Below are 20,743 nucleotides of genomic sequence, written 5' to 3'. Positions count from 1 at the left end.
TTCCTCCAAGAACCTGCTCGGCTAAAGGTTATAAGAAACGGGCGAACTCATACTTTTAATGATGTTAAGGAAGCAGAGAATTATCTTTCTAGCATTATTCCTAGCCAGAGCGAGGCAAAGAAATAATTTAACATCAGAATGAAGATTGATTTCAGAACATCAGAACAGAACAGAACATCAGAATAGAACATTAGAACGAGACTGCCTGACTAAGCTAACTAAGCTAACTAAGCTAACTTATAGAATTCGGGGGGACACAATGCTATAAACCACGAAACCAGAGGGGGGGGGGGGGGAATTTTGAGAATGAGGAAAGACAAGGGAAAGAGATTTATGACACTTTTTTTTAGCACATATAATAATGGAATTTGCTTTGGGAGGGGGGAGGGGGTGGAGAGGGGGTGAGAGCGACACAGGGTGTGTAACCACACGTGCTGCCCCACTACCGGCAGCATTCACTGGGGGGTGGTTCTTCCCCGGCTGGGGCGAGAGCCATGGAGGGGGAGGGACCGCTTCTTCGCTAGATGGGGGCTAGGGGAGTTAGGGGGGGGTACTTTAGTAAAATTTATGTGCAGGAAGGCAAGAGGAAACTATTTGATAAAGTTCACAATTTATTGTTCTTTTTTTTGAGGTATTATTGTTTGCTCTTAAAGACTCTTAAAGATTCAAGAACACAAGTTTTATCATTCGGACACATGAAAAGGGGTGCAGTATATCAATTGACAGTTAAATGCATTTAATTAAATGTCTAGCTTGGAACGTGGCAGGACTTAATAGTAAAAACAAAAGATCCCTAGTATCAGAAGAATTGAAATTACATAATCCACATTTTTGTTTCTTATCAGAAACCCATATCATATGGAAAGACAGGAAAATTTTAAGTCAATTGGGGTATGAGGTTTTGGGTTGCTCCACTTTTGAGAATCCTACAAGAGGAGTGGCCATCCTTAAGGATAAACGACTCAGGGCAGATGTACTTCAAACTGCCCATGACAAGGATGGCAGATGGGCCATAGTGCAAATTAAATATGCTAATACTAAGTATGTTCTATGCGTAGTCTACGGCCCAAACGTAGATGATCCGAAACCCTTCGATGAATTAAATGTGAAACTTTTGGGCTGGGAGGGGGAAATCATCATAATGGGGGATTTTAACTGCATTATGGACTACAAAATTGACACTACTAAGCCGAATGCTCATCAAAGGATGCACAAAATCAGATCGTCCATAATAGATATATGTCGGATACATAATATTAAAGATGCTTGGAGATACTTGCACCCATCAATGCCGGGCTTCACATACTATTCTGCACCCCACAAGACGTGTACAAGAATAGATTTGGCTTTAACTAATGATAAATTATTGCAGGTCAGCTCCATGATTCTTACCCCCCGGATAACATCTGACCACAACGCACTTATAATAACATTCGATACACGAAGCATGCGGACACCACCCAGGCCTTTTTCTTTCCCAAGATACTTACTCTCAGATTCAAACTTTGTGACACAACTCAAAACTCATCTCAATGAACCTTTAATAGAAACACAACTGGGTGTTGTACGGTATGGGACTCCTGCAAGGCAAGTATTAGAGGGTTCACTCAAGCCTATGTTTTTAGGCAAAATGCAGAACAGAAGCAACATAAGCTCACATTACTAGATAGTATTACCAAACTGGAAGATTCACTTATCAAAGCACTACAGCACAACCCCACAACAGTTATGGAAATTAATTTAAAACTTAATACATTGAAGACGAACGTCAAAACCAACTTTATTAGGAAAAACAGTGCCAGGATCCACAAATTTAAAATAGCTCAATACGAGGGTGGAGACAAAATTGGTAAAGTCCTAGCCTACAAAGTAGCAGAAGACAGAGCAGATACTCTAATTCCTAAAATTCGAGGACAAGGGAACAAAATATATAATCAACCACAAGACATACTTAATCAATTCGCTGAATATTATCAAAACTTATACACCCCAGAAAATCCCGCCGATATAGATCTAATCGAGGAGTATGTTGAAGAAGATCCACTGAATACAGGGAACCTTTTAGACTTGGGTGTACTCTCTAATGTCATATTACTGAATGAACTACAACTCGCCATCAACTCGTTACCAACAGGGAAAGCGGCAGGAGAGGACACAATACCGCTGGAACTTTATAAAATTTGCAGCCTAGAATTAGAACAGTTATTACTGGAAGTAATACAATCGATTGGACCAAACGGCGTGGCTCCTAAATCATGGAACAGGACAAAAATAATTTTTTTTTTAAAGAAAGGAAAACCCAAGGAAGAGAGAGGGTCATACCGACCCATCTCTTTGATAAATACTGACGCTAAAATATTCGCCAAAATCATGGCAAATAGATTAGCCCCATTTATGCCCAAAATTGTCAACCCGCAACAACACGGCTTTATTTCTGGGCGAGATACAACAGCGCACGTTAACATGGCAATCACAGCATTTGACATCGCGGAGGTTAACTCCATCCCACTCGGCATGATACTACTAGACGCCGAAAAGGCTTTCGACCGAGTGGGGTGGACTTATCTTTGGTGTGCACTATCTAAAATGGGAATTGGGGGAAATTTCTTGAAGGGTATAAAGGCACTTTATGACAAACCCACTGCTTGCATCAGTTACGGGGGCTTGACATCATCAGAATTCCCTATTATGTGTGGGACACGGCAAGGTTGTCCTCTTTCTCCCCTTTTATTTGCCCTCTCACTTGAACCTTTTCTACTTGCCCTCCACCTTCAGAATTTGATTATTCCATTTAGTTTCAGCTCACAAGAGTTGAAAATGACAGCTTACGCTGACGACATTGCCGTATATTCTATGGACGTGGCCAAAGCACTAAAAGGAATCTACCTCGAAGCTGAGAAATTTGGGAAGGTGTCAGGCTATAAGCTCAACACCCAGAAGACGCAAGTATTGTCGAACTACTCCCCATCTGTCCCTATACCCGAGATTTGCACAGAGGCCACATACCTAGGGGTTAAATTAACAGCCAGACTACAAAACATTAACAATATAAATTACAATGACTTGACTAAAAAAAACACCCTTATTCTGAAAAAATGGAACAAACTGCCCCTAAATATGATTAGCAGAATCAACCTTATAAAAATGAAAGTTCTACCAAAATATGTATACTTATTCCGCTCCATTCCGCTGGCACTAAATAACAAATTTTTTCAACATCTAGACGGGCTCCTGAGCAGCTTTATATGGGGCTATAAAAGGGCCAGAAGGCCATTAAAAATAATGAAAAACAATTTAAATAAAGTAGGACTGAATGTCCCAGATTTCAAACTATATTTCTGGTCCTCATTCTTTACTCGTATACGCTCACTACTACACGGAGACGGAACCCTTTTTTTCCACTCTTTCATGTTGAAACAAGATTCTCTGTTTTTTTTGTTCAGAATTAACGATCCAAACTACTACAAAAGGGTAAAATTCAAGACTGCCAGAGATATCGTTAGGATTTGGAATAATATACTAAAATTCTGTAAAACAAACTTTTACCATCCAAAACTTCCTCTTTGGGGTAATCCAGGTCTTCCGGCTATTTTTACAGATTCTATCATTAATAGCTGGTCATCTTTTGGGATTAAGACTCTGGAGGATCTATACGGCTCACAGGGGTTTTTAGAATTTAACACACTTAAGCAGCTATATGATTTACCGGAAACCTCTAGGTTTAAATACATGCAGATCCATAACTATTTGATCAACAATAAAAAGGTACAAAATATCTCCGACTGCGATATTTGGACATGCTTATATTCAAAGAAGAATAAATCAGTTATTAGCGAATCTTATAAAATACTTAGCCTTTTTAGAACTAATGACAGTGATAAACTGGCGGCAAAATGGAATACCCAGTTAAACTCAAATATTACTCCTAACCAGATAGAGTATTCTCTTATCAATATAAATAATCTTGTACGGTCATCCAGTTTACGGCTACAACAATTTAGAACGACATGCATGTTATATCACACACCGGAAAGAATCACCAAATGGTCTTCTAACCCCTCTTTTAGTAGCCGCACTAAATGCCCTAAGTGTTCGCTGGAAGCAGCTAATTTAGCTCATATTTTGTACTTCTGCCCCAAACTTAAGAACTTTTGGGGCGATATATTGAAAGTGTTGAGATTAAAAAATATTGTGTATCCCAACATTACGGCCGCTTCGGTCCTACTAGACCTTAATACCTTTTTATCCCCACATTCATCTTTAATTACCATACTATTTTCATGCGCTAAACTTACCCTGGCCAGGGCTTGGATAGACCCAGAACCACCGACGGTTTGGAAATGGTGGAGCTTAGTAACGGAAATACATGCTATGGAGCTAGCATTAGCAAATCTAAGGGGAACACGCTCACTGATTAAGTTTAATAGAATTTGGGGTACTTTTCTAGACTAAAAACTCTACATTGTTATGATTTTGTATGATTTTTAAGTCTCCTGGGTTTAATTCTACAAAGGGAACTTCCTTTTTTTTTTTTTCTTCTCTTTTTTTTTCCTCTTACTGTGTTTTATCTCATAATTACTTTGTTCCTTGCAATTATAATTTATTGGTTTTCAATATGTACCTCTTTTTTTTATGTACTGGTTTATGAACTTTTGCTGTTTGTCGCTTTATTATTGTCTTCCTGCACATTAATAAAAAAATTAAAAAGGGAAAAAAAAAAGAAATTGAAGTTGGCGAAAATACTGGTTTCCATGTCTTTGAAGTGGCCAGATGCACTTCCCTTGGCATTGTTGTACATAAGATCAGTGCCACATTCACGATTTGGCCTTACCCCATATGAAGTGGTCTTTGGGAGACCAATGAACATTTGGGGAGTTCCTAAGCCACGCCCCATACATGATGTTCCATGTGTTCCGATGAATGATTATTTGGCAAAGTTAACCGACAGTTTGATCTCTAGTCATCAACAGGTTCGAGAAGCTCTTCCTGACAGATCTACAGGTGAGGCCCATGAACTGCGTCCTGGCGACCACGTGATGGTCAAGGTCTTTGACAGATCGAACAGTGTAGAACCGAGGTGGCGAGGACCGGAGCAGGTGCTCCTAGCAACAAGGACAGCAGTTCGAGTGACGAACAAGAAGAACTGGGTCCATAGCATACACTGCAAACGTGTGTCGCCTGCCTTGGTGGAACCTGCTGTGTTGGCCGACCATCGAGGAATTCTGGAGACGGAGAAAGGTCAAGCTATCTCACCTGACGAATCTGCAGAAGTCTTCCCGGACCACACGATTGCTGGAGAATCCCGATATCAGCTGAGACCAAGGAAAGAATCTGCTTTGCCGCAAAAGACTGGTTGAGCTACCACCCTGGGTTAGTGAAACGGAACGGCGATGTGGCAAGGGGGGGATTAGTCCTGCGAAGTGTAGGTAAACCCGTCTTGGCCCGTGGTGAAGAAATCAGCAGCTTCCCAGGGATACGAGCTCCAAAGATTGTTTCAACGAGTTTGTAGAAAGATCAATTATTGCTGTTGCTAAAATGCATAACAAAATAATCATTTGTGCTGTAGGGTTTGCTGTTGCTCTAGTGGTTATGGCAATAATCACCTGGTTTGTTGAGAAAGTGGCTCCTGCTCGACAGCTTTTTGTTGCCACTACTACAGCGCCAGTGGAACATCATTACTTCACACTTCCCTACCATGAGCAGAAGCATCGACAATCCTACCTAAATAATACATTCATCCAGATGTTGCATCATACACACAATGCCACGAATACCACCAACTGTTGGGTGTGTGGAATGATACCTGCACACCAAAAGAAAGGAGGAACACCTTTTATTCCTCTACCGTTTTCCCATAATGGTTCCTGTCAAGCTTGGTATGCACTTTTGTTTGCATCTGGAAAGCCTTCAGTAGGTGAGATTAACTTTCACCTCAATAAAGTATGCTACCAAGATAAAGAAGGGTATCCACAAGCTAAAGGGACTAAATGGGAATGGGAGGAGTATCAACTTGACAATATTTCGACACCATTTGTCTTTACGAACATGAGAAATATCAAGAACAATGGACCTTTTGTAATGTCTGTGACAAGAGCTAAAGCAGATTTATGTACTAGTAGTGTTGGGGGAATTCCAGGGGGACAGAGTGAATGTATTTTGACACTGACTATTGAAGGAGATAATAATAGTAGTTTCACATCTTCGCACAATACCTATTTTGTTTGTGGAAATAAGGGATACTATCAACTACCTGTTGGGTGGTCAGGGATCTGCTATGTGTCTTTTCTGTTGCCCCCTGTGTTTTTGGCACCTGCGTCATATAACCTCGACTTCAAAATGTATAATGACATTTCCAAGAACAGATACAAACTAACAATAAGTACTGATGAGGTTGATCAGACTGATACCACTTTGCAACAATATGTCGATTTTAATTTGGGGTTGTTCTTCTTCGTGGGTGCTGCATTAAACAGTAGGACAATAAGGAGACTCACTCGTGTTGTGGAAGCTGTTACCAATCAGACAGCAATGGCACTTGGGAACATTACAGAGGAACTGCAAATTGCAAGGATTGTAGCACTCCAAAACAGAATGTTGCTTGATGTGATTTTGGCTGATCGAGATGGTGCATGTCGCACCATCGGTAGCAGTTGCTGCGTATTTATACCAGATCACTAACCTTCAGTATACAACACAATGTCAAAACTGCATAAGATTGCTGCAGAGATTCACCCAGAGACTGGTACATGGACTTTTTCGACCTGGTTCTGGACACTATTTGCTACTTGGGGTGGAAACTACTGACTATTTTATGTATATTGTTGGCGATATTATTTACATGCTGTACTTGTATACAATGTGGTCCTATGCTCTGCTCCATGTGCATCACTGCTTGTATACCTGCCAAGAGAAATATTGCAGAAATACAAGAACAACGAATGCTAAATACCGAGATCATTGAGATTATGAGCATCAATATACAGGATGCATATCTAGATTATCCCAGATGAACGACTGTCTTCAGCTAATGCTAAAAGGGTCGTCTGTTGTAATTTGGCAGCGATGGGGTTAGCATTAGCAGAAGCCATCCTGTGTTTAGAGACTATCTTGTCCGTTTTGTGGAATCCATTTTGTATTTCTATCAGCCATTTTGTTTGCCATGTGCTACCATGTGCTCGCCATGTGCTCTGTCCTACCTTCCTGTTAACTGCTCTTGAAATCTGCCTAGAGACGAGATATATTTAGCCTTTTCGGCTTTGCACATGCTCAGTTGAGCTTTCAGCTGTCCCCAGACTGTAATTGTCAGGATGTGTTCACCAGAATTAGCAACTGTTAGCTCCTCCCACTTGTTGACTGTACATTTTCTGTATGACCTTATATGTGCCTAAAACTAGCATTTTGTACTTGTACCACCTTCATTTTAGCCCCTGTGTGGGTATAAAAGGACCAAGCTCCTTCCATTCAGTGTGCTACTTCATACATTACCGAAGGGTGCTGTGTGAATGTAGGTTTAATAAACTCTGTATTTTCCATTCCAGCTTCTGTGCCAACTTCTTTCTATTGGTCTGAGGACTCTGTCCAGAGAAGGGAGAACCCCTAGCACTGATAGGCCTTGCTGAGCCCCACTACTACACCAGAACCCCCCAAAAGAAGGAAATGGTTTTTATTTGGAATAGAATTCCTAATGCTGTAGGTCAAAATATTCTGCCTGAGTTCAGCTGAAGTGAATATCAATAGTTAAACTCATTTTTGTATTTGACACTTTTGTTAGCCTCTCCTTAGAAGATGCCACTTAAAATGGCTGGTATTACACTCCTCACAGGAGGGAAGAAGGAAAACCAAGGGATGCAAAGAGGGACACCTACATTTGAACTAATTCCAATTATATAGTTTTTATTTTCTGAATGAAACTGATGACTTAGAAGAGTCTTTGGCTCCTGGGGAAAAGAGACAACCTTGTATGTTTATTCAAAAATAGACACAGGCCGATACATCTTAGCGGTTTTGAACTACATCAGGAATGAATAATAAAAGCATGTGACCTTTCACTGCTAAAGGGTTTTCAACCTTCAGAAAACGTTATACATCCTACTGTAACTTTTTCGCTTTTGACCTTTTAAGTTCTTTATTGTTAAACGGTGCTCATTCAATTGTTGCATGCATAGCACATCCTTTTTCCTTTGAGAAACCTGTTGCTTGCGTCCAGATATCATCCATGACAGATTGACTCCTAAAAAAAATGTTTACCTTTGTGGGTTAGATTGTTTCGGCCTTGTGGGCCCAGTAACCACTCACACCAAGACCTAGGCTTCTTTCCTCCCAGAATCCCCCAAAAGAAGGCAATCATGTTTATTTGAAATAGAAATCCTAATGCTGTAGGTCAAAATATGAGGTGGGAGAGGGTGGAACTCAGGAGTAACATTAGAAAATATTTTCCCAGAAATAAAGGTGAGTGAAGAGACTTAGGGCCAGATGTAGGTAAGTAACATTTACCGAATCTTAATTACCGAAAATTACCGAATTTTACCGATTCGGTAATTAAGATTCGGTAAATGTGAGGGGTTGGTATGTAGGGAATCCAGATGTTCCCTTTTACCGAATCGGTAAAATTCGGTATTTACCGATTCGGTAAATACCGAATCGGTAAAGCCTATTGATTCCTATTGGCTTCAAAGCCCATAGAAATCAATAGGCTTTACCGATTCGGTATTTACCGAATCGGTAAATACCGAATTTCACAAGGGTGCAGGGGGTGTCACTTTGACACCCCCTGGCACCCCCTAAACAGGATTGGGTGCCATGTGGCAGGCATACCTGCCCTAAGGGCAGGTCTGCCTGTCATATGGCACAGGTGTGCATGCACACATGTGCATGCACACCAGAATCGGTATTTTACCATCAAATAGTTTTTGATGGTAAAATACCGATTCTGTAATGCTTGTGGGACTCAGAAGAGTCCCACCTACATATCAATTTTACCGAATCGGAAAAAATACCGATTCGGTATTTTACAGAATCGGTAAATTTACCGATCGGTAAATTTACCGATTCTGTAAAATACAGGGCCCTACATCTCAAATTGCATTTACCGGTCGGTAACGGCCGAATTCGGCCGTTACCGACCGGTAAATGCCTACCTACATCTGGCCCTTGATCCCAGAAACAGTTTTTGCAATTAGTCAATCATTCTAAATTAATGTATTTGTTTGCGTAGGGCTAAGAGTTCAAGACGGGGGTACCTTGTGAAACGTTTCCAAAGTAGGATGCCAAGATACATACTCAGCCACCCTTTGGGAAAAAGCCATATGGTCAACACAGGAAAGAGAATACTGAATAAAGAAGAAAGGGTGTCATATGGAGACTATTAATAATATTGGTTTAACCACGAAAGTTCCCCTTGCAGCAGTGTGGGCACTATGCACCCCCAGCGAGGATGCCCTTATTACTAATGAGCTTTCAATGGAAGAACGCTCTTACGTTCTGCAGCTTTTAGTATTTGGCTACGCGAGTCTGAAATGAGGACCACTTTAAAATAAATAAGGGTTAAAGGGTGTGTGGTATCGCTTCCTCTATCCTACGACACTTGGCTAGTGATGACAGCTTGGGCAGGGTTCAAAGCAAACGCGGTCCAGGGTATGCATGCTGTGAGGCGAAGGAGACCGCAAGCTTACACTTCACAGAGAAAGGTGTGAATGGTTTCAACATGCAAGTACTACCTGTGAGGTTGTGTTTCTGTCACTGCTGCCTTTCCGCTGTGCTTTCACACCTGCTGCAAGCTGTGGAAAGAGATAACAAGGCATGGGTGACTGGACCCTCGAAATAAGAACGCTTTTAGAGTATCTCCAGCAAGTACTAATAATCAGGAGAGTGCTACATCTCACTCCAAGATTTTTATTTTGTATTGCAATGCTTGTTTACCAGTGCACGTAGTAAAGCACGAGTTCATGACAAAAATACATTGATAAAAGGAGATATTTAACAAAGTGATTCAACTTCGAAATACCAGTATCTGTGCAATACATTAGGGGGATCCTTGTTCATAGCGATACTTGTTAATTTATGACAATTGGAGATAGAGATCTATGAAAAGAGAACAAGATTGTTCTCTCTATCATGTCCCTATACTAGGTTCAACATTCACCTTAGCACTATAAAATAGAAGTGATATGCCAACATGAGAGCTTCAAATGTCAATAAAAACCAACCAGTTTTGAAGGGTTCATATGAGACCAAGATTCATAACACACAAGGGGTGGTGCACCGCAAGGTTAGCGTCCATTTATTTACATGTCTAATCCAAGTTGCATCCAAGGTGTTTTGTTCACTGTACATGAACTTCGCTAGGGCTATTGAAGTTGTGCATCGATCAGGTATAGTCTTCACCTGTTGCAAGTTCAATCCCTTAATTGCATTGGATCCTCATGTCTCCTACTGATAAAAGTAATTTGGCCAGAGTCGCCTAGTAGGTCTCCGTCTTAGACACCTTCTTTCAAGGCCCACACCAGTAACATTTCATGGCGCACTTCAACATGTCTCGCCTGTAATCTTGAATGGCCCTTTAAAGATTATAGCAGATTGATGCACAAGTTCAATAGCACTGACAAAGTTGACATATGGTGTAAGAAACGTGTTGCCTCGCTTTTTTACATCACCAATGAACATTTTTAATATAGAAGCAGTGGAAAATATGCTGATTCGATTGGACTTGTAAATGAATGGACTCTAACGTTGCGGTGCACCCTCACTTGTGTGTTTTAAATCTTGTTTGACTGCCTAGTCGCGTCTTGGGAGTGACAGGTGCTTGGTTTGGTGTATGCAGTATAATTACAATTTCTAACAAATTGGGACAAGCGGGAGGTACAATACCAAGAGTGGCTCACTGCTCTGTTGTGTGTCGGGAACTTCATATTAGACCAACTCTGATTCCCATCAAAGGCACTCTCAGGCTGACAATTCTGATCTAGGGAGAAATGTGAGTTTGTACCTGAATAGGGATTAGCACGCATGCAAAACTCTCATAGGGAAATTGTGATTTCTGAACATTTCTAATATTCTGAGCTTCAAAGTTCGGGGCAGGGGAAAACATTCAATATTACGCCATTATCCTCCATCCCAAAACTTCCAAAATCAGTAAAGTTGTGTGAGGTGCTGCTACAACATTTTACCGGTCCAAATGAAATGAGGGCTTAGATACTTTGTCAACTTATACTTGTGTTAGAGACAGGAACTAGTTGAACCATTTCAAAAAAGGAATGCACGTTAGCACTGTTAAGTTGTATTTTCGTTTTGATCAACAAGACCAAAGCCATCAAGAACCTTCTAAAAATTGTTCTTAGAGAAGCCATACTCAGACATTGCTGGTAAACATTGGGGTAGAATATTATATTCTAGCCAAGTCTTATTCTCCTCATCGCATACTTTCATCATGTTGCGCTTGACATAAGCCCACCACTATTTCCCTAACACAAAGAAAGATTTCCGAAATAGTTCCTAACATTTGGTGTGCAAATTGTTGGATGCATGGCAATCACACAAGTTATGGATTAAAGAGTAAACCATAACTAACAGCACTATAACTATTGTTTTTAAGTGGAATTATTTTTTGTGGCATACCTTAAAGGGTTGTAACTCAGGGGTGGAGGATCAAGAGGTGAACCCAATGCTGCCTGCCCTTCTTCATCTTGGAGAGTGACGCACCTCGACTTAAGGAGTCAACAGTGTTTCCTAAGGTGACCCTGCGGCTCATCTATGGTTGGGTTAGTTTATCAGGGCTGTCTCTCCTGCCTCATGTCACTGATACTATCGGCTGCCAGCCCCGCCTCGCACATTCCATGTCTCTGCATCAAAGCGGTCAAGCGGCGCACTGCTGACTGGCCAGCTCCCACTACCCTAGTCTCATTCTTACCACACACTCGTCCTGCGAACCAATGGCTTCCTCTCCTCCATTTTTTTTTTTTTTTTTTTTTAAATATATTTTTATTGCAGGAATCAGTAAATCAGTACAGTAGCGACCAGCCTTGTATTATAAGCAACATATACAGAATAAAGCCCTCTGGCCCCCCTCCGTAAAGTCTGTACACAGCCAACCGGCCCACAACCCTGGGGTCGGGTGGCGAAATGCAACAGGGGTCAGTAGGATGCTGGAGCTGGTCCGGATAATACACTGTCCGTCATCTGCTTTTCCAAACAAACCCAAAACCCCCAAAATAAATCCCCCCTCAAAATACCTACTAACTGTGAACCCCCCCCCCCACCACCAGCGCCAGGGAGCTTATCAACATAGGATCTACTATTTGACCCCCGGGGAAGGTAATAGGACTGTCAGTGCTGACGTTCATCGGGACTCGGGGAGAGTCGCTTCTTCACTTTCGGAGTCGCTGGGGGCACAATAATCCCTGAGGGCCTGCACCAGCATTTCCCACTCCAACGCGGCCTCCTGCGCCTTCTCATTGCCCTGCCTCCAAGCCAGCTGATATCTCAGCGCGCTCTCTCCCGCCGCCCATTTCAAAAGCTCACTGTGCCATCTGCTGCCTGCCGGACCAGCTCGTGCCTTCCAGTTCCTGGTCACCTCTCGCTTAGCAAGGAGGAGCCCCAGGTCGATAAATTTACTGGAAATTTTATTCCGGGGGGTATGGGGGAACCAGTGTAAGAGCCCCACCGCCGCATCGAATGATAAGCGCCTCCCCGTCACCTCCTCCAGAGTCGTCGCTACCTCCTGCCAGTAGGACGTCAGTCCTGGACAGGCCCATAACATGTGTAGGAGGTCCGCCTCCTGAGCCGGGCATCTAGGGCATTCCGCTGAAGCCGTGGCAAAATAACGCCTGATCTTCACCGGGGTCAGGTACGCTCTATGGAGAACATAATAGTGGACCAGTTGGAAACGGGCGCTACGTGTGCCCTTCCAGGCACGTCTCACCAACTGGGCCCAGGTCGTCTCCGGGATCTCCCTATGTCCTCCTCCCAGCGGGTCCTCAATGTGGTGAGAGGAGCCAATCCCTCGGCTATCAACCTGCCGTAGAGGCAAGTGACCGCCTTCACCGTGCCCGCCGACATCATTACGTACTGGCACACTTGGGACAAGTGGGGTTCCTCCAGCCCGTTCTGCCAGTGTGCCTGGATCGCTCGCACAATGGCCGAGTGTAGCAGAAAGTCGCCCCGGGAGATCCCGAAGCGGTCAATGAGATCCTGAAAGGACAGGAGCGCTCCGTCCTCGTACAGATCACCGACGAGCTGTAAACCGGAATCCTCCCAGGCCGCCAATCGTGACCAATCCCCTCCATGGGGGAGGGCCGTCAGCATCCCCAACGGTATTTCAGGCGCATATGGTGTTCTTAGTTGGCCTCTGGCGTGAGCCCGATTCCAACACAGTCGGATAGTCCGCTCCTCCATCGACAAGTCCCGCAGGACCAAGCGTTGTCGCAGCGCTATAAAGGAGAGAACATGCCTGGCCACACCCGTCCCTCTACCGTCTTCCGGGCCCCTGAATTCCCTGGCGATCTCCTGGGCGAAAGTCTGGAGCTGCGCCGCCAGATAGTACTTCTCGAAGTCCGGCACAGCGAGCCACCCCTCGTCCTTCGGCCTCATCAAGGTATTGAGGGCCACCCGCCGCCGGCCCGCTCCCCAGAGGAACCCGACCACCATAGAGCGCAAGCGACAAAACGTGGCCGGCGGGACCCAGATCGGCAAAGTTCGGAAGTAATACAATAACCGGGGAAGCGCCACCATTTTGAGCAGGGCGATACGTCCCGCCACTGAGAGCGGCAGCGTGGCCCAAAAGTCCATGCAACCTCGGAGTGCTCGAATGCAGCGGGCAATGTTCCCATCTAGGAGGTCGGGTTGGTCGTGGTAAACGAATACCCCAAGGTACTTAAAGCAGTCGGGCTCCCATCTGATCTCCCTACTTAGCGCAGGGGTGGGGGTACCCCTGCGTACCGGAAAAAGACAGGTCTTAGACCAATTCACTCGGAGGCCTGAGACCGCTCCGAACTCCGTGAGCGCCAATTCCGTTCCCCGCAAAGCGTCGACCGGGTCCTCCAGGAAGAGCAACAGGTCGTCCGCATATAGCGAGACATAATGCGGGCCCGCAGCCGTCCATAAGCCCGTATAGTGGGCTCCCGAGCGAAGGTGCATCGCCAGTGGCTCCACCGCTAGCGCAAAAAGAAGTGGGGACAAGGAGCATCCCTGCCGCGTGCCTCGTTCCACCGGATACCGCGATGAAATAAATGGGCCCGATCGGACCCTGGCCGAAGCAGAAGCATAAAGAACCGCGGTCCATCTGACAAATCCCTCCCCGAGGCCGAATCTCCGTAACACCGTGCAGAGGTAGTCCCACTCTAGGCTATCAAAAGCCTTCTCCAGGTCCACCGACAAAACTACCGGGGACGGGGCATCCACAAATGGTTCCCCAAGCAAGCGGAACAACCTTCGAATATTCATAGTCGTGTTCCGCCGTGGGATGAAGCCGGCCTGGTCCTCATGCACTAGGGAACTCATATGTCCCAGCAGCCTCGAGGCCCAGATGCTGCTCAATATTTTGTAGTCCACCGTCAACATTGATAGGGGACGGTAGGACCCCGGGTCGGATGAGTCTCGGCCCGGTTTGAGGAGAGGAACCACCAACGCTTCACACATCGAGCTCGGGAGTCGCCCCAACCTCTTCGCCTCCCTGTAGACCACCAGTAACCGAGGGGCTAAGAGGTCAGCGTAAGCTGCATAGAACTCCACTGGTAGGCCATCTAGGCCCGGGGTCTTGTTCCTCGCCATCCGTTTGATGGCCCCGCGGATCTCCCCCAAGTCGATATCGGAACCCAGAGTTTTCGCCACTTCCTGCCCTACTGTGCGGAGCTCCAGTGGGCGAAGATAATTATCAAGCCGGTCTGGGTCACGTGCGGAGCGACTGCGGTATAAACATTCATAATAATGCCGGAAGCAACTAAGAATCTCCGGTTGGGTGCATACCTCGGTCCCGTCTGCTCCACGCATATTCGTCGTCGTCTGGGACTGGCGCGTAGGGTTGGCCAACCACGCCAGCAACGCACTCGACCTGTCTCCCTCCGCGATAGACCGGACCGTATAGGCCTTATAATCAAAACAGCGGAGCCGTTCGACCTCCACCGCTACCCTCTCCCTCGCCTCCACCGTTTGTGCTTGCAATTCCGGGTGTCCGGGGCGGCTAACTTCAAGCTCGCGGAGTGCCCGGTCCGCTGTGTCTAAATCAGCCAGGATGACGCGCCTCATGCCCACCTTCTTAGAGATACAGTAGCCCCTCACCACTACCTTAAAAGCGTCCCATTCGAACGCCCTAGTACTCGCGGAGCCGCCGTTGGACGCAAAATAATCCGATATTCTCTCCCCCAGGTCCGCCTTGAAGACACTGTCCTCGAGGATCTCGGGTCTCATCTTCCAGGTGGGTACCGCCGGCGTCCCAGGAAACCAGCGAATGTCCAGCAGGAGGGGGTTATGGTCCGAGATGGTCCTCGATAAGTACTCTGATCTGACCGCTGCCGAAACCAGTTCGGGCGAACCAAGAAAGCCATCTAGCCTGACATGCAACTCATGGAGGCTCGAGAAATATGAATAATCCCTAGATGCGGGGTGATGCGCCCTCCAAATGTCCGTCAAACCCCAGCGGGTCTGCCAATCCTGACGACCCTTAGCCGTGCGACGGACCGGGGAATCGGGGAGCGGGGGATGTGAGCGGTCTATGTCCACATCCACTACGGAGTTAAAGTCTCCCCCCAACAGGAGGGGCCCGGCGAAAAAGTGGGCCAACGAGCCCGATAACCTGGAAAGGAAGGCAGTCTGGTCTACATTGGGAGCATACACACAGCAAACGTTCAGGTCCCTCCCTCCTAGAGTGCCTGAGATGGCCACGAAACGCCCCTCTGGATCCAACACTGTCCTCGTGACCTGGAAGGGGACCCCTGCCCTGATCCATATTAGCGCCCCCCTGGCATAAGCAGAGTACGACGTGGAAAAGACCTGCCCCCGCCATCTACGCTGAAGCGCCGCCCCTTCCGCCTTGTTCAGATGCGTTTCCTGCAGCAGCGCCATTTGCACTCCCCTACGCACTAAATAAGCATGGACCTTGTGGCGCCTGGACATAGTGTGAAGCCCCCTCACGTTCCAAGTAACACATTTCAAGTTAGCAACATCAGCCATTGTCCCAGATTGTTCTTGCACAGTCCCCCCATCCGGGTCCCCACAAAGAAAAAGCATCAATCCTCTCAGCGCTGATGGCGGCCATTTTCCCCAACCAAAACCAAACCACCCAAGAACCAACAAAGCCCCCCCCCCACCCACCCCAGAACAGGACCCAAACTGCGCCATCTAGATCCCATCCAAACCTCGTCGTACATCAACCCCAGAACCCCCACTAATCCTACGGTCGCCACCGTAGGAAGGCCTTATGGGCCAGGTGCGGGCTGGGCGGAGACAGTGGGCCCTCGTCGCCCAGGCCACCAGGACTATAACAAGCCCCAAACAGTGTCAAAACCTTCCGGGGCAAAAGCAGAGGCCCCCCAACCCTCTCTCCCTCGTTGTCAGCAATAAAGGACGGCAACCGCCTCCCCCCTGCCGGGCCCCCACCCAAAACAAGGCCATATACCCCGTTACCCTTGTCCATCTAGAAGGTCCTCCACCGATTTCGGTGTGATCACCGGTGTATGGGTACTATCTGCCACTGAATCCTCCGAGTCCGACGGTGCCCCCTGAGCACCCGGGTTTTCTTCCTCCTCGGTGGCTTCGTCTCTTGCTCCCGACAGTTCCGACAATACTTCCAACACTCCCCTCCGTTCCGATGATGTCTCCGCAGTCGAGGGCCCTCCCGTGCGGCCGCGGCGATTCCTGACCCTCTTGGATCGCCTCCTATGTTCCGGCTCATCCGCCTGTTGGGACGAGGAGCCAAAACCATCTTTCCCTGTCCAGTACAGTTCGAGCCAGTCACAGACCTCCTCCGGGGTGTCGAAGAACTGGGTTTTGTCGTCGACAATGATGCGGAGCCTTGCAGGATATAGGAGTGAATACTGAATGCCCTCGCTCCTGAGTTCGCGCTTAACCGCTAGGAAGGAGAACCGCTTGCGCTGCGTCTCGTAGGTGTAATCAGGGAAGATGTTCACCTGACTGTTCGCAACTTGGAACGGGCCATTGTGCCTGGCGGCATTGAGGATTAAGTCCCTGTCCCGAAAATGCAGCAACCGCGCCACCACCGGCCTCGGGGTACGTCCCTGCTGTGGGGGCCGTGCTGGGACTCTGTGGGCCCGTTCTAGAGTGTAGAAGGAGGACAGACCCTCCGGGACCACCGTGTCTCGGAGCCAGGTCTCCAAGTATCGCACCATGTCGCCATCCTCGATCTTTTCCGGCAGGCCCACCACTCGGATGTTGTTCCTCCTGTTGCGGCCTTCCGTATCCTCCGCTCTCCGTTCGAGGGTCTCGATTCGGGATAAGGCGTCCTTTATCGTCGCAGCCAAGGTTCGCTGCGCCGGCTCCAAAGTTTTCACCGTGCCCTCCACCTCCTTGACCCGGTCTGAGAGTTTGCCATGGTCCGCCCTGAGGAGGCCCAGGCTCGTCGCCACCTGAGCAATGTCCTGTTGGAGGGCCGATCTCGTAGCCTCTATCGCCTCTAGGACACGGTCGAACTGTTGCTGCAGTGGCGCGCTACCAGAACTTTTTGGGTCCCCATGCTCCTCTTTGTCCTGGGCTTCAGAGTCCGAGGTGGTTTGGTTGGATCCCTTGGCTCCTCTAGGTTTCCCCATGCTGCCAGGGGCACTCCGTGAGGGTCCCGGAGTGGGTGTCTCCGTGTACAGGTGTCGATCACGACCTTCCCGGGTGCTTGTCCTCAATTCGGGTATGGGCGATCTCCTTCTCCAGAGCCTGTGGAGACTCCGCCGCTTCGGCTCACGCCACCGCCACGGCGTCCGAGGGCACCGATGAGGGGGCGGAGACAGCCGTCGCCGAGTCGGGCAGACCCGTTCACCCACTATAGCCCCGGGGTGAGGGCCACCAACTCCCTCGGATGATCTGTGGCGCCAGAGTGTCGCGCCTCCCATGTAGTTGGACTGGCCAGGAAGACGTAGCTATTTGCGGAGTCGCGAGGCGGGCCACCACTTGGATCACAGGGCGTCCGCTCCCGGTGCCCTCCAGTGCGCGGGCACCCGTTCGGCCGTCCAACCGAGTGCAAATCCGTTGCAAAAAGGTCCAATCCTGTAAATGTCCAATGTCCAGAACAACCGAGGATGGCGAAGCCGGGCGCCAGTCGACACCCGCGACACCTCTTCAACTCAGTAGTTTCGATCAGGGGGACAAAGGAGTCCGGGCGCCATGTTGGGTCGCACTCCGCAACTCCGCAACCTTCGGTATTACTTCGGAGCAACCCTCGTCCAAGCTCCACCAGGGCCCCCGGCAGGTTGCCGTCGGCACGCTCAGCCGAATGCGGGGTCTGGGGTGCCCCGCAGCCTCCGAATTTCAGGATAATCTCGGGCTTAGTCCCGGAGCCGAGCTCTCAGGCGACCATCGCCATCGGCGCCCAAGCCACGCCCCCTTCCTCTCCTCCATATACGAATTGCCCTATGCCGGCTATGGAGCCTTCCTGCCCTACAGCGCCAAGCTACCCCTCTCCCCACAGCTGGCCACCCAGTACAAGTTTAAGAACAGTCCGGGGTACGGCACGCCGCCATCATTCACCATCTCCCAGCCTTTTACCCCTATGGCCAGTACCATTTCAGGGATCCCTCCAGGCCCAAGAACGCCACCCGCTAGAGCAGCCATCAGCACCTTGACGGCCTGCCTGAATGAGCACCGCAAGAACCCCAGCAAGGGTGAGAAGAGCATGCTCTGTAAATATGTAATATATATTTGACCAACTCTAATCGCTTCAACTTTTCCTAATATGTAATCTTGAGTGATTTTGCAACTTTATATCTGTAACTCTCACTACAAGTAACTGCAGTAGATATATGTATTGTCACTTACTACCATTCTTCTTGAGTTTAGATGCATGTATCTGTCTCGTATCTTATATTTAATTCATGTACTCTGAAATTCTTATGTAATGTAACTGGTTCTATTGTAAAGCGCTCTGACACCTTCCGGTAAAGTGCACGCTATATAAAAACGCACAAATAACTTCACTTTAATTTTGGCTTTTCAGTGAATTTCTATGGTGTTTTGATGATGTACCATATTCATCTGCCAAACATCACCCAGGTGTTGTGTTCAAACTACCTTGACTGGCCAATCCCAGCTGTGCACATCCTTTGGCCTAGTCCAACCTCAACCTTTGTTGAGTACGGCACTTGGCACATATTCAGAAAGGGAAACATCCCTTACAACGCAGTCATTACAACACACTACCTTTACAACACAGCTGTTACAACGCAACTGCATTTACATCGCATGCCATTACAACGCATGCCATTACAACGCATACCATTACAATGCATTATAAGGTAAGTAATGGAGATTTTTTTACTTTTAGGGTGGGAATAGGTTTTGGGGTCATGGGAATAGTAATTTTTACCCCTCACTATCCACAACTTACCCTACTGTTGCACTCACTGGAGTGGGAATAGTAATTTTTACCACTACACTATCCAACACTTACCCTAAAAATATTATGCGTTGTAATGGTATGCATTGTAATGGAAAGCGTTGTAATGCTAGTTTTTAAAAGTGCGTAGTAATAGTATGCCTAGTAAAATCATGCGATGTAATGGTAGTTGCGATGTAAAAACGTATGCGTTGTAATTGTTTGCGTTGTAATGTCATATATGCGTTCAGAAAGGGTTGGCTAAAGGGCGTGACCTTTGTTCAGACCTTAAACTCTACCCATCACAGGTGGCTAAACCCGCTGCACACGGCCAAATTCTATGTGCAGCGGGTATGGCGCACGGTTCTAGCCTTTGGCCTGGGTCTGTGCCCAACTCCATATGGGTAGCCAGCCACCCACGGAGCATGGTTGGGTTAGCTGCCAGGACAGTCCTATGGCTGTGTGCCAACCCACTATGTACATAGCTGTGTTTACCAGGGATTGTCTGTGAGACCTGCTTTTAAAAAAGAATTACAGCCCATCTAGCGCTACCCTACGTGAATTGGGCTTTAAGCAGTGGAGCAGAAAATAGTCTTGAGCCAATAATTTGGCCTACTAAGAGCTGGATAGGTACTGGTTCACAGACTCAACACAGCAAGCAGATTAGGGCACATCAGGAACATTTGGCTGCACTGGTTGACCAGGTGTGTTGCAGTTAAACTTTTTTTTCAAATATGTATTTCGCAACTTTAGGCACAAGCTAGTAAGCAGTTTTTTAAACAAGGTGCACCTCAGACAATTTCATGTTCGCGGTCAGAATGTGCATTTTGAGTCCCAGCCCCTGCGGGTTCAGGGTTAATAATGCCCTTGAGAATTCAATGTTGATACTTCCACTGTTTTCTGCCGCTTGTCACAGACCCTTATGATGGTTAAACTGTATTTCTAATAAAGAAACTTAGGACCATATGTATCAAGCCTTTTGCGATTCGTTAAGGCCGAAATTCTCAGAATTTCGGCCTTAGCGAATCGCAAACGGCCTTTTTACCGATTTTGGAATGTATGAAAAATTAGCAAAATAAGGAGTCGCAAAAAATGGTGATTCCTTATTTTGCTTAAGCATTTAAGGAATCACAATTTTGCAATTCCTTAAATGCTATGTATGAAGCTTTTTAAAATTGCGATTTCAGGTTTAGAAATCGCAAATTACCACCAACTTGT

At 46.9% G+C, this 20,743-nt stretch overlaps 1 protein-coding gene across 1 annotated transcript in view; it reads right to left on the bottom strand.

Moving 5' to 3' along the window:
- HIVEP3 (HIVEP zinc finger 3) overlaps window positions 1-20,743 on the bottom strand; it is a 2,131,558-nt gene that overhangs the window by 145,913 nt on the left and 1,964,902 nt on the right. Inside the window, exon 10 of the mRNA XM_086956857.1 lies at window positions 9,717-9,776. The gene's annotated coding sequence lies outside the window, so the exon portion shown is untranslated. The remainder of the gene's footprint in view (window positions 1-9,716; window positions 9,777-20,743) is intronic.

This window comes from Lissotriton vulgaris, chromosome 2_1 (assembly GCF_964263255.1).
Source record: "Lissotriton vulgaris chromosome 2_1, aLisVul1.2, whole genome shotgun sequence".
In the NCBI taxonomy this organism is placed as follows: domain Eukaryota; kingdom Metazoa; phylum Chordata; class Amphibia; order Caudata; family Salamandridae; genus Lissotriton; species Lissotriton vulgaris.
Note: the sequence above shows the minus strand (reverse complement) of the source record. Positions and strands in the feature narration are given on the sequence as shown.